Source organism: Podarcis melisellensis (assembly GCF_964234715.1).
Source record: "Podarcis melisellensis genome assembly, chromosome: 11".
Classification (NCBI taxonomy): domain Eukaryota; kingdom Metazoa; phylum Chordata; class Lepidosauria; order Squamata; family Lacertidae; genus Podarcis; species Podarcis melisellensis.
This window is the reverse complement of record NC_138543.1, coordinates 46,759,697-46,775,054: the sequence shown is the minus strand read 5'-3', so window position 1 is coordinate 46,775,054 and position 15,358 is coordinate 46,759,697. Positions and strand designations below refer to the sequence as shown.

General features: G+C 44.1%; 1 protein-coding gene across 7 annotated transcripts in view; it reads right to left on the bottom strand.

Moving 5' to 3' along the window:
* PRLR (prolactin receptor) overlaps positions 1-15,358 on the bottom strand; it is a 106,826-nt gene that overhangs the window by 59,547 nt on the left and 31,921 nt on the right. The window contains exon 1 of one of the 7 annotated variants that reach the window (XM_081929665.1): positions 13,172-13,327. The exons of 5 other annotated variants lie outside the window; for them this stretch is intronic. The gene's annotated coding sequence lies outside the window, so the exon portion shown is untranslated. Of the gene's footprint in view, positions 1-2,144; positions 2,161-13,171; positions 13,328-15,358 lie in introns of those variants that run through there. One more of the 7 variants, XM_081929666.1, reaches the window with a different exon arrangement.

Here is a 15,358-nt window from a genome sequence, read left to right as displayed (position 1 = left end):
GAAGTCATGTGCTTTAAATGTGTATGGAGGCTGAGCTATGAATGTCCCTGGTTCAAATTGTGGTGCTCACTAACCTCGGTTTCCCTCTCTGCAATATGAGTACAGTGGTACCTCGCAAGACGAAATTAATTCGTTCTGCGAGTTTTTTCGTCTTGCGAATTTTTCATCTTGCGAAGCACGGATTCCCATAGGAATGCATTGAAACCAAATTCCCATAGGAATGCATTGAAACTTGCAAGACATTTTCGTCTTGCAAAGCAAGCCCATAGGGAAATTCGTCTTGCAAAGCAACTCAAAAAACGAAAAACTCTTTCGTCTTGCGAGTTTTTCGTCTTACGAGGCATTCGTCTTGCGAGGTACCACTGTATAATAATGACCTTACAGGGTTATGCTGTTGCAACAATTACTTCACCTGCATTACCTAGTTGTATTTGCAACATTTTGAACTGTGATATGAACATACAGCATGATGTGTAACCTGTGAGAAAGGACTTCCAATGAAAAATTCAACAGTATCCTAATTACTTCACATTAATTAGTCAGCTTTTAAAATATAAGTCTCCACTGGCACCATCCGACAAGGAAACCTCATGCCGGTGGCATTTTTGAAACTAGGTGCATCACTTGAATCCAAAAACGTATTAATCAAAGCCTTTAAGAGGATACATGATATGGCTATGTTATTTAGTCAACAGAAAGCACTATGGGCACTTATAATTTAGCATTATCCTGCAATATCCCAACTGTGGTTTTCTTTTTAGTTCTCTTTAGTTGCTCTGTCAGTAAAAAAGATAAAAACTAAGCAGACCTCTGCCAATTCCATACTGATACCATTTGCTACATTAGTTTGTAAGGGAGATGAAAGGAAGGGCTTTTTTGTTCGTTTGTTATTCTCAAGCAGAAAAAGTGCTGGTTATAAAGTTGATGTGCTTCCAAGGCAGTGTTTATATTCAGGTAGATTAGTCTTTTGAACACTGTCTTTGGAGCACCTGGGCACTTCATTGTTTCAAGTCCTTTACTTGTTTATTACTCTGTCATAGGCTTTAGCTGTTGTTTTGGATTTTTCATCTCACGCAGTTTCACAGCTCTTTTCTTAATTGTTCCTTTAAGGGCCTCTTCTAGATCCACACAGATGAACCCACATGTGGCTATTTCCATAAACGATCAAGAAAAAGACAACTCTTTGAGGCAGGAAAATGATGCAAGTTTGACCTCCAATCACTGGTTTCTTAAAAGGCTCAAGGAAGAAAGAGATGACAATGATTTAATATACCACTTCATGTCAAAATAGGCCTTTATATAATGTCCCTGCAGAAGCAAATCTGAACCTAAGCCATTTGCAGAGGAGCACCTATGTCAAGGATTGAAGACTTCAGTTTCTGTGAACTGCAAAGCAAACTGACCCCCTTGGACTAATGTGTGGTTGGGAACATAATTAGGCTAAGATTTTTGCATATCTCTGAATTTTGCAATACAGTACTTGGCTCAGAAAAGAATGACAGAGCACATCTTTGATCTGACTGCCACTGTAGCTAAACAGGCGAGGCAGGTTTTGAGACAATAAATATCTGTTTATCAAAGGCAAAAGTTGAGAAAAAATATACATACACCACAAGCTGCAACCCATCTTCAAAACCACCTTCAACTGTCTGGGAAAATTATCCTCTGAGCAAAGAGTATAGCACTGTACAGAATGCAAATGTAATGCAGTTAGTGTGTACCTCTGTGCTTGTCCAAGTGCCTTTGTAAATGGTGGGTTTTGCTTTTCTTTTTTGAGGAAACACGCCTCCTTTCTAATCATCCATGTGCCAAGAAACAATATTTATTATGTGTTTGTAAGAACAAATCTTATGCATTAAAAAAAGAGAAAATTGATGTTGGATCAAAGTGTTTCAAAGTTTGCCAAGTCAATATATATATAAAAAATGGAATGGAGTTACAATTAGCTACTGCAGGTATGAAAAACTGGCAGTGTTTCTTCTTATGTAATCAACTGTGAACCTGCTTAATTGCATTTAAACACATACAGAGGTGCACGCGCGCGCGCACACACACACACCTTTTCGCAATAGTTCCCAAAAGCTGACTCAGTTCTCATTGCTATTCAAGTCTGCACAGCTATTGTGAATGTCACTCAACATTACCTGAAACTGCAAGCCATTTCTTTTCTCTGTTCCCAGTTCAGTGGAGCTTCAGTTGTAGTTCATTTCAGTAGTTTATTGTTCTAGCCAAAGGCCATGACAAACTTGTAGCAATAATATTAATAAAATACAAAACAAGCATCCATAATAAGCTGACATCCATTATGTAAGAGAAGATACCAGAGAAACCAACAAGCTTAAATTTAGTTTGATTTCAGGTTAAACCTTTGTATTGCCAAAACAACTCAGTGATTTGATCTAGCTCCCTTTTCCTAATTATTTTTGCAGCCAGTGCATAGAGGGCCACTCTGCATGTTACCAAGTTGTAACTATCCACAGGATTTGTCAATCAAAATCAGCACCCACAGAAGATGTGGCACAAACACAGCACATCTCAAAGGAGTTAGGCAATCATCCTCTTTGGCTCTTCTCACAGGACTTGCCCTGACTAGAAGTCTCGACTCCCAAGTTAAACTATTGCCAATCACAGATGGGAGTTCTGGGAGTTATGCCACCAGAACATTATCCCAGAAGAAGGCGGCATATCCATGCAGGACCCATCACCCTCTTTGAATGTTCCACCACCATCCATAACTCTCAGTGCCAGCATATCAGGCAGAAGGATTCTGTCTTAACCTCGTGTGGTCCGAGAGCTTGGAGCAACCAACCCAGACCTCTTTACACCCAGAGTTCACATGGCAGACTGAGAGAAACAATAGGCTTGACTTCATTCCTCCCAAGATGAGGGAGAGTAATCTTAGTTAAGCCAGGCAGGACAACTTACTCTATGGCATTAACCCCTTCATGTGTTAATTAGACTTAAGCATTTTGGTTATACAAGGCTTGTTATCCTACATTGACAACTGATTTGATTCTTCCAAACTGTTGCAGAATGACATGCTGTTTGATGTCCACTCTAGGCAGGTGTCCCATCACTATCTTTGCTTAGGACCTTGCTAGATTTGTTTTTTATATGATAGGAGATGCTGGGCTTTTTATTTTTTTTGCACTGAGCAGCATTCAAAATTATGATCGTAAAAGGACAGTGCTAATGACTGTTCTTCAATGTCACTCAGCTCCAAGTGTGAGGAGAGCCTGTGTAAACAGCCGAGATGGGCTACGGCAGAAGGCAGTCCCTTATAGCTATACCATTAAAGGTGTTATTCATACGGTAACTGCAGCTATCATTTGATACTCTAAGAGTGTGAATAAGCTTCCGCCATCGTTCATCATGTTATGAGTCACCACAAATCAAAGTGTCTCTTCCCACCTCAGGGAAATAATTAGCCAAACAGGAGCCTATCTGCAAGATGATAAAAAGACAAGAATGTGTGTTTTGCATCTTGCTAGATGAATGATTGATGCTGCAAATAGTGTTTCAATTTTCTGTTTTCCCACTCTAAGCATCACTCATTCCTTTCAAGTTTTCCCCATATGCCAAGTATTGCAAACTTACGGAGTGCAATCCAGCTCCTGCTCCACACTGATTTTAAGGGGGAAGCTATTCAAGACTTTAACATTAACGTTCCTCTCTTCTGACTTCCCTCAAGCCTTCAAGCTTGTAAATACTCTCATCAAGTTTGCTTTAAAAATTAAATAAATTATTACAGATTTTCTTGCAAGAAATAAGCAAAACAACCAAACATGTATTGGAAGTCACCCCAGAACTGGCCCTGCTGAACCACAGGTCTCTCACATCAGTTTATACCACACAAAATACAGTATTTCACACTAACCTGCTTGTAGCACAGAAATGTAGTTTTTCCTCATTCTGGCATCGTTCATGTTTGTCCTCAGCATGTTGCTTTCTATCTAGATCAGTGTTTCCCAACCTTGGGCCTCCAGCTGTTTTTGAACTACAATTCCCATCATCCCTGACCACTGGTCTTGCTAGCTAGGGATGATGGGAGTTGTAGGCCAAAAACATCTGGAGGCACAAGGTTGGGAAACACTGTAGATCCTGCTGCTGTACACTAGGATGGGTGTAGTTACCTGATACACATTTGAAAACCTTCCCCTTGATTAGGTTACGCAAGCCTTTTCCTTCCTGCACCTGCCCCAGCTGAGGGAAGGAGGAAGTGATGATAACCATCTTGATAAATGCCCACCCACAATGCCATTGGGCAGGGGTGGATACAACTCCCACTGATGGGACGGCCAACTTTTTTTCCAATTGGAGATGCAGTGGGGCAATGCGAAAATCAATCGTCAATGACCTTTCATTTTTGGAATGGAACTCGTTTCTCAAGAAGCACTTTTCAGGGGGCAACAAATATGCAATAGATCTAGATGGTTTGTGGATTATATAGAAGAAATGTGTGCTTCATTGAGTCTAAAATAAAATGTGCGTACACTCTCTCAGAAATGAAGAGAGAGAAAACAGAACTATGGAGGCTTTCTAAAGTATTGGTTCGGTTCGGTAGACCAAGTTTCATACAGCGTATATTTAGCCTAGAGAAGAGACGATTAAGAGACAAAAGCTAACAATTTTCAAACCATTTTTCTGCCCACTGTCATGGAATACCCTGCCAATAGAGATTCAGCAGGTGCCTTCTCTTTCAATCTTTAAAACACAGGCCGAACACTTTTTTTATTCTACCCAGCTTCTCTAAGCAACTAATAACACATCTTTCTATGATTGATGGTCTTTAATTGATGGTCTCTGGTTTTAATTTGTATGTGTTTTTCTTATTAAAAAAAAGACTCTCCTCCCTGGAAGAGAGGGGAATGGTTGTGGGTGGGAGCCTGAGCACCGCCCCTAGCAGGGAGCATTAGCCCCCTGCCTCCACCTCTCCTGGCTGGCGCCCACGCCCCTCGGCAGGCACCCAACCAGGTGCCTCCGAGGGGGCGTGCTCAGCAGCCTTTTGCTGCAGCGCCAGCCTCTCCCCGGCCTCATTCTTCACCGTCGTCTCGTATTGAGTCACCCACCCTCCACTCCCTTTGAGTTAGGGCTTAGGTCATTGGCCTTGCTATGGACCTTAGGTTGGTCGCCCTGGTTGTCCAGGGGGCCTGGTAGGAGTTTTTCCATTTGGCATTAGACCTTTTGGTTTTTTTGCCTACCTCATAGCAATCGTCACAACTTTTGTGGTATTGGTGGGTAGGTTAGGCATTGGAATAATGTGTTGTGGTGTGTTGAAGGGCTAGGTGTGGCCATCGCCTATGCCTTCAATTTTTGGGTATTCCGTTAAAGGAATCTGGCGGTCGTGTATTCTGTCCGATGCCTGCTTGGCGGGAGGCCATGGCATGACCCTCGGTGACATCAGGGGTGAGCCTATAGTTGGATTAGCATCAACAGGCTCCACCTACTGGTGAATAAACCCACTTGTTTTAGAGATCCAATGCCTAAGCCAATACCTTTTCACTGCTGTAATCAATAAAGTTGTGGCCTTTCCTTGCCCATTAACCTTTTATCACGTGTCCTTGTGTATTCATTTCACATTGCGGGGGTCGGGTCCTCGAACCACAACAAAGCAGTTTACAATAATAGCTCTCTATATTGTGGCATATAAATATTTTTAAATGAAATAAATGAAAAATATTTGAAGGACTGTCAAACAGATGGAGTTAATTTGATTTGACAGTGGAAACTAGAAGGGCATCCATCAGAGAAGACGTGGGGTTAGACCTGGTAACATTTGAGGTCCCATCCAACTCTATTATTCTAACAAACCCAGTTCATTCAGAACTCCCAAATCAAGGAGGAAATTCTGATTAGGAGAGTATCAGAAGTTTCCCTAGCACTAAGGTTGAAACCTTCTACATTCTAAGTAGAATGTTTAGGGAAGCTTTTAATGTTTAATGTTTGTATTTTAATGTAATGTATTTTAATATTTTGTTGGGAGCCGCCCAGAGTGGCTGGGGAAGCCCAACCAGATCGGCAGGGTATAAATAAAATTATTATTATTATTATTATTATTATTATTATTATTATTATTGGTGCTAGTTTCTAACTCTAATTCACAATCTGGCCTCTCTTAAAGAGCTACGGCTGTCATTCACTTTGCCCATACAACCTTGCTGAGCCACTAAATTGACTTCAAAATACTACAAATGTAGGAGCACAAAGTACTTTGGACTGGAGCCAGCAAGACCTTTTAAAGCTTACAAACTCATTTTGCACACAAATGCCAATAGTGTATACATTTTTCTTGTAGTTTCAACAGCTTCCTCATGTTCCTCTAAAGGTTAACAAGGCTGAACATGTATGGATGTGTCATCAAAATGGCAATATTACTGCATGCTTGACTCACTGGTACAAGAACTAAAGATCCTTCCCTTATGTTTCTTCCTAAAATATCCTAAAGATGTGTGTGTGTGTGTGAGAGAGAGAGAGAGAGAGAGAGAGAGAGAGAGAGAGAGAGAGCGCGAGAGAGAGAGAGAGAGAGCGCTTTATTATCTCCAAGTGGGCAGTAGAACCAAGACATATTGATTTTTGTACTGCTAAAATTGCTATAGTATCACACAAATACTTCTTTCTTTGATATTCTGATCCGATTAAAAATAACTGAAAGAACTTCCCTATTCAGGGCTGCCTTCAGATGGCTCGCTAGTCAGATAACTCCACACCTCCACACCCTCCAACATTTCTCCGATGAAAATAGGGACGTCCTAAGGAAAAGAGGGACATTCTGGGATCAAGTCAGAAACCAAGATGGCTTCTGTAAATCTGGGCTGTCCCATCAAGGGTTGTGGAAGTTCCATTGTAGAAGCAGACCTAGCACTATTTTAGACACAAGCCAGATGCTCCAAGGGGCTGAGGACCAGTCTGCATAGGTAGTTTGTTCTTCATTTCTGCACCGCCCCATATATACATTTCCATAATTAGGTAAAGGTAAAGGACCCCTGACCATTAGGTCCAGTCATGGCCGACTCTGGGGTTGCAATGTTCATCTCGCTTTATTGGCCGAGGGAGCCGGCGTACAGCTTCCGGGTCATGTGGCCAGCATGACCAAGCCACTTCTGGCGAACCAGAGCAGCGCATGGAAACGCCGTTTACCTTCCCCCTGGAGCAGTACCTATTTATCTGCTTGCACTTTGGTGTGCTTTCAAACTGCTAGGTTGGCAGGAGCAGGGACTGAGCAACGGGAGCTCACCCTGTCAGGGGGATTCAAACCACCAACCTTCTGATTGGCAAGTCCTAGGCTCTGTGGTTTAACCCACAGCACCACCTGCGTCCCATTTCCATAATTACCCCAGGGCTATTTGCCTTTTGAGGCAGCTCATCTGGCCTGAATACAAAGGCCAGACTTCTCTAGAAGTCTCTCCACTGTAGCTAATCTTTCTCATCTTTTATAATTTCTGAAAAGCAGAAACATGTGATGAATCAAATTCTAGGAAAATACATGCACCCATTTGACTTTTGAATGCTGCTTGGGAGAGTTCCAAATTACCCATCACAAATCAAGATCAGCCCAGTCATAAAGCCCAGCTTTTCCTACTGCAGAGCAAGCACTGTCAAAGTTAGCGGTCCAGAGGCGAGTTTTGAGTAAGCAGGCAAGTACAGAGGCAGTGGGGTTGGTGCCATCCCTGAGGGGTGTGTGTGACAAAATCCCAACCGAGTCCGATCGCAGCCAAGCCAGATCTCACCCCTAGCCTGGCCGCTGTGCTGGATAACCCCCTGGCCTGGCCGGATCACACACACCGGCCTGGCCACCACGCCGGATCTCACCCCCGGCCTGGCCACTGCAGCGGGGTGCACCTCCCAGCCTGGCCACCAGGTCAGAATGCATCCCCTGGCCTGGCTGCCGTGGTGGAGCGCCCCCTGGCCTGGTCGCCTGGCCAGATCGTGCCCCCCCAGGTATGATTTCCTCACCCCCTGGGTTAGGAGTCACGGGGGCACTGTTACCCCGCGCTCCCACATGGAGGAGGCAGGCAGGCAGGGGAGAGGGTGGGAGAGGCAGGCGAGCAAAAACCGAGGAGAGCGGGAATGGGCGCTGTGCTCCCCAGCCCTCCCTATGGACAGTTCGCCCTGCCCCTATGGGCGGTTTGCACCACCCCATGTGCCAGAGGGACTCCTTCCACCACTGGGCAAGTCCGTAGATAAACAGATGAGTGAGTGGGCCCAGCTGGAGAACAGTCAGATCCCCTCTCTAGTACCAAGATACTCAGAACGAGCCAGGCACAAATCTGAGGATTTACAGGATTAAGTAGGGCATTATTGCCCTCTGAGTCACCTGATAGCTGCTTGGTAGCTTCTGGCCTCCATCACTGGAGGTGCCTTAGCATAGTGGTGATCAGGCCAGATGCTGCCACATTGATCCAGCTAACACAGTACCTTCCCACTCTGAAAGAGGATACCAGCACATTGCAGTGTGCTAGTGGTGGAGTATTTAAACCTGTAAAATAGAGATGGGAAATTAGTGGTCCTCCAGATATTACTGGACTCCAGCTCCCATCATTCCTGACCATTGGCTGGCTGGGGTTGATGGAGTTCAGCAACATCTGGAGGACCACAGGTTACCCATCCCTGCTGTAATATAGCACAGGTATTTAAATGTGAGCGGATGTTTATAACACCGATCATGTGTGACATCACAGGCATCATCCAATAGGTGCTTGAGGCATTAACACTCCACTCACTAGTAGAATTATGGAGTGGGGAGGGTTTTAAAATGTGGAAGGGGAGGTTTATTGGTTTGTTTTTGGTTTCATAATATGTTTTCTTTTTTATATTGTGATTTTATGTTGTGAACTGTACTGAGGTCTACAATTATACGGCAGTATACGCATTTAATAAATAATAATGATAAATAAATAATAGTAAATTGCAAAGGAATGCGATTTTCTTGCCTACATTTCCAGATCACAGAAATGCTTTCTCCACAAAAGATATCTAGATTCCCCCCAAAGTCTAGAGTAACTACTGTATTTGCCTTGCTCCAAATCAAATCAAGCAGAAAGCTCTATAGCAGGCATGGCCAAACATGGCCCTCTAGCTGTTTTGGGACTACAACTCCCATCATCCCTAGCTAACAGGACCAGATGTCAGGGATGATGGGAACTGTAGTCCTAAAACTACAGGCCACGTTTGGCCATGCCTGCTCTATAAGCTGAACAGTCCTAAGCACATGTACTAGGAAGCTGGCTCTACTGCACTCAGTGCAGCTTATTGTGAGTGAAAATGTGAATAACCAACCTGTATTAGTATCTTTCGGTGTTTGGTTAGACCTGCGCCACTCTGCGAGTCCAAGCCAAGCCAAGAACATTATGCTGCCAGAAGCAGAAAAGTAGATGGTTTCTCTGTCCAAGGTCCAGGTCAAATGGTGCACAAGGTTAGCTAAAGCGCTTTAACACCTGAGGTGTGTGGGGGGGAATCTGACACGTGGCTCTTCTTGGGAGTAAAATGCAGCAATAGTAAATAAGACAACGAGGAACAAGTGTCCTAATAGGATGGCTGGCCAAGCTGGTTGAGGCTGATGGGAGTTGTAGTTCAGGGACATCTGAAGCGCCACAGGGATTATTAGCCACACCTGCCTGACATGGAGCGAGCAAATCAGACTGGTGTGAGTTCAGTGATCATCACAACAGGATGTCAAAGGATGCTAACAAGCTGCCGGAGCACTTAATCCTCAAACAAGTTAAACTAGACAACATGTAGGAGATACATGGATAGCATCTCAACTGGTGTTTTCTGAATGAAAAACCAGCATTAGAAGTTATTGCGAACAGAAGTGGAAGGAGCAATTCCTGAATTTCCTTTGTTTGTTTTCCCACTCATTATGCTCCTGTTCCCCCACCGAATCTGATCCGATATCACATCAACAGTGGGGAAATTCTGGGAGGCTACCTAGTTTTGTCCTCTTGTTTTGGGGTTGAAAATTATTTGGTCTGCCTAATATGCTGGGCTGTCCAAAATACAGTGGCAATATCATCACTTGAAGTCAACAGAAGTAATCAATCTGGCTTGAACTCAAATGCTTCTGCCTAACTGGTTTGTGAACTGAGCCAAATGTCTCTTTCATCAACAGCAGTGATAAATTGGTATTGGCAGTGTTTATTTAAAACAAAAGGCTCCTTTATGGGGCTCCAGAGGAGGGCCGGAGGCCCTCTGGCCGGCAGTTTTAGTGCAGTCAGGAGTTCTTAGTCAAAATATATTAGAACCTCTAAAAGGGAAAAAGACAAATATACCCCAGTATAATTAGCAGCAAAGCTGTATTTGAGATTATGTGGTGAAATACATTTCAAAATTCTTAATTGTATTTTGTAACGCCCCATCATATATCCACAAGCTTCAAGATAAGGACACAGTTCATCCTTCTTTCAGGCCTCAACTCTTTACAATTTCCTGATTTTCATACTTCTTCCGGTTAAAAAGTCAGACTGATCTACCGACTTCCTGCAATCTTTCTGATCTCTCTTCATTTCCTCTGCAGCCATTACCATACTCTTATCAGAACTGGGAGCAAATAAGTGGTATGGATCCTGACATCAATATAGGAAGGGCCTCTTGATGTCGACTAGCAAATGGGGTAGAAATTTGGTTTGGGTATGATTTTAATGTAAACCTGCATAATTTGTGCTTTCCAAAACAGTGAACCAAAACACAGCTCTCCTTTAAAAATATAAAAAAGGCACTTCTCCAAATTTTGTGGTGCAGTTCTCCAACAAAGTAATGTGTACAAGAATGTGCATCTTAATGGAAATGCATTAGGAACTATTGTTTGCAAAAAAAATGTGTATCAAATGAATTTTGCACTAAAATACTGATGAATTTAAAATTGCAAACTGATGCAGAAATGTGGAGACCTGGATTAAAGACTGGAAAAGTGAGAAACTAGGAGAAGTGAAATCGAGAGATTCCTCTGTCCCTAGTGCCGATCCAGTAGGTCGTTAAACTAAAGAAATATATAGCCTTAATTATGGAAGATTCCTGTAAGGGATTTGTCTTCTTGACAGTCAGAGTCAATATTGTTAGCTGTGAGGTGGAAGAGCAGAACAATTCCTTGCCAGCCAATGTTTTCATATTTTGCATAAACTGATGGGCTTGTAATTAATGGGGAAAACATGCCATCCAGAAGCAGAGCAATCTAGCTCATCCACTGTGCTGGACTCCTTCCAGCAAAATCTCTTTATTACACAAAAGTGCCCGCTCACCCATCTGTGACAAAGGATGTAAGTTGTTCCAATGAAAACGAAGGGATCCCATGCTGGAGAGCACTTAAAGACCCTGTCAAACAGGCAGCCAGACAAGGGAACATGCTGCGCTTGTTGTGCCAAGAAGGCTGCCATGACCCTGGAGTAATATCCCCTCATCTAGCTCAGTCAGTAGAGCATGAGGCTCTTAATCTCAGGGTCTTGGGTTTGAGTCCCACACTGGGGGAAAAGATTCATGCATGACCGTCATGGTCCTTTCCAACTCTACAATTCTAAGATATGACGGGGAGGAAGGGGAGGACTCTGGAGTGGAAGGGGAAAGGCATGCAAGACCATCTCCACCCCCCAGCTGGATAATGTGGTACTGCCATCATCTGACTCAGATGACTCCACTGCAGAAGGAAGACCTGAGTCTCTCCTGCTTAGTTGCAGTAGAAGGTTACTGGAGAAGGATGCTCACTTTTCAGTAGAGCGGCATCTCCCAGGACAGGTGGTGCGAACCATTAGACTGCACCTGCTACCATAGAAAGGCTCAGTTTCAGCTTGTGACTTGCCCAAGCAACTTCACAGCTCCGCATCCCCCAGAACGCAGCATGATTCTTTGTGCTGCGATTTGCCTCCTGTCTAAAATTTGCCCTGCCTTACGCTCTGGTGGGGCCTTGCTGTGCTGCAGGGCACAACAAAGGCACACTTAAGAATGGAGAAGGGAAAGAGTAATACGGAGTATGTACTATTTTGCCTTAAGGCAAAACCGTATCTGTTGGGTAGAGATGTGGTTTTCAGAAACATAGTGCTTCAGCTACACCAAGCCAGAGGCATTCTATATAGAAGAGGGGTACATCTCACATTTGTTGGGGATAACTCCCTCAAGGTGGCTACCACCCGATTCCCAGGGACACTTGGGTTGCTTCCAGGTGACCTGCTCATTGAGAATTCATCCTGATTTGTTTGTGGGGAGTTTAGAAGACGTCTTAAAGATACTTTATTTCCCACTTCCCAGTGCATTTTCCTCATCACCTTCCTTATTGCAAAAAGTCTCACCTTTTGGGCAGTTTTGTTGTGCAAGAGCTTGAAACCAGCTTTAATCGCACAACCTGAATTTGCTGGTATGTGACTGAACTCCACCCAAACACAGCAACAGTCTGGAAGCATCCTTCGGAAGCAAATATTCCACCGAGACCAGCACTTTGCCATCTCCAAAATGGAACGGTACTTCCCCACTTCCAAGTTCTACATCTGTGAGATCTAAACTACCATGTTTCTTGCTGTATAAGATGCGCCCGACCATAAGACGCACCTAGTTTTTAGAGGAGGAAAACAAGAAAAATATTCTGAATCTTTTATTTCTGTAGAGCCTCTTTTCAAAAGCTTGATTTTGCAAGTGAACAGGAGAAGCATTTTAACAGGCATCAGTGCTTGGATTTCATTCTCTCACAGAAAGCCCCAGGAAAAAAAATGGGATCATCTGGCCGTTTGGAGAGACAGAGGCACATGGTTTAGGCAGTGATGGAATCCAAGACTGATTGAAGAGGGAAAACGAGAATAATGTTCTCCTGTCTGTTTGTTAAGTTGCTCAGGGGGCTAAACAAGGGCTATCACACAACAACCTCACAACAACCCAGTGAGGTTAAGGTGGCCCTCTCTGTGCAGCGCCTCTCCAGCGAAGCAGGAGAAGAAACAGAAGGGGCTCCGTTTCTCCTCCCGCTTCACTGAAGGGGCGCTGCACAGAGAGGGAGAGCTGCGCAGCGCCATTCGCTCCATAAGACAAATACACATTTCCCCTTACTTTTTAGGAGGGAAAAAGTGCATCTTATGGAGCGAAAAATACGGTAATCTTAACCTGCTGGTGAATGGCAGGTAATACATTTAACATCAAAAACAACAGCAACATTTCCAGCCCATGTGTACATGAAAACAAAAAATGGAAATACCTTTACCTTCCCATTCAACCCAGCTCCTTCAATCCGTTCCCTTCAAGTCCTATAACCAACTGGTTGCAGGACCTGCCGCTCCAAATCCTCAGATGAACTCATTTTAAATGAGTGTGATAAACCACATATAGGATGCCGGTGGCTCATCTAGGTATCAGTTTGATCTGGCAGCAGTGCCAGCTTGAAACACATGGTAGGTGATGGCATTCATTGCACATTTACATGCCAGATATTGCTCACTGCTTAGACTTGTTTGTGTGGTGTAGGCAATCCACTCTTCTGTCCTGGGGAAAGGGAGTGTCTCAACACTAGGGGACTCATCTCTCAAAACAAGGCTGAAAGTGTCTCGTGATATTCTGCAACTTGGAGGCTTGCCCATTGAGAAGAAGATAGTGGGGCTGCCTACACATGATGTATGCCTGATTCACACATGCATAATGCATGTTTGGTGTCATCATACAGTTTCACATTGCTTAATAACTTGTGCAGCGTCACAGACGCCATAATCCCAAGAATATTGAGGGGTCCCCACACAATGCCCTGAAGTCGCATGTGCAATGGCTCCGTATTCAGCCTCAATGATGCAGGAGGGGCTCTACTGAATATTTCCCAAGACCATAATGCACACTCACACTGCAATGTACTCATAAGCAACCTACTTTCAGCAGCCAGGAGCATCATAATCAGACACTGGAGGGACCAGGTAGGAGTGAACATGGACCACCAGTACCAAACTGTATGGTAAACAGCCCTACTAGAAAAGCTAATCAACACATTGAAACAAGCAAGGGGACCCATACAAGAGGATTCCCCTTTACTGCATACGCAGCCCAACAAGACGACAAGAGGAACCCACAGCAACCCAGCATTGATATAGCTAACTTGACCCAACAACCCCTCCTTCTCACACACTGCAGTCAACTGAAGGCAAGCAACCAGGTCCTGGATCTCCAACTTATCTTAATGCCAATGAAAACAAATGAATAGAAAAAGAACCTACCCACATGGCGCGGACACCAAAACCTTTGACATACACCATATAAGGGAATGAACGCTTACTATTCCCCCTCACCCCCTTCTCTCTCCCCACACCTCTCTTCTCCCCCAAGCCTTATACTGTTTGAAACATTAATGTCTCACATCGAATATAACTGATCTGTAGAAAGGATTCTATAAATGGAAAACAGATGCCTTATGTACTTGTGTAACCCAATTAAATATTTAATGAAAACAAAATTTAAAATAATGGGGGAGGGGGGCAGGCTCCTCAGAAAAAAACAAAAGATTGAGGCGAGCCCAAATGCATCAGCTCCCTGCAGCCCTTGTGCAGCATAGCAGCAACTTTGTGGCACAGGAAATCCAGCTTAACTCTGACTTCTGCCACCATCCTTAGGCAAGGCACTATCTTTCAGCCTCGGTACTAGCCCTCCCATCTGCAATATGGGAATAATATCAGTGACCTACCTTACAGAGCTGATATACGAATTGCAGAAGTAATGAATGTCAGAGGCACAAATGGTGGCGGTGAGAGTTACTCTTCCCATCTCCTGAAGACATCTCATAACACAGACTATGAATGGCAGGACAGGGCAGGAAGAGACATTGCAGACTCATACACACCCCACCCCCCTGCAATGCTACCCAGCAAGTGATAGGCTGCAGCAATCCTGTGCATCACACAATTGCATCTGATTCCCTAAGGGCCATTTCATACATTAAAAAAAAGGTAAAGGACCCCTGACAGCTAAGTCCAGTCTCAGACTATTCTAGGGTTGCGGCACTCATCTGGCTTTACTGGCCAAGGGAGCCAACGTTTGTCCACAGACAGTTTTTCCGGGTCAAGTGGCCAGCATGACTAAGCCGCTTCTGGCACAACGGAACACTGAAACCAGAGAAGCGCAAAGAAATGCCATTTAACTTCCCACCGGAGTGGTACCTATTTATCTACTTGCACTTTGATGTGCTTTCGAACTGCTAGGTTGGTAGGAGCTGGAACAGAGCAATGGTAGTTCACTCTCATGGGGATTTGAACCGCCGACCTTCTGATCGGAAAGCCCAAGAGGCTCAGCGGTTTAGACAACCCACATTTCTCGCCTGATGCACTCAACAGGGACCTGCCGCTAATCCCACCACTGTCTCGAGAGTGCACTGATGCGACGCATATATTTTTGAACACCTCTTTGATAGGAGAAA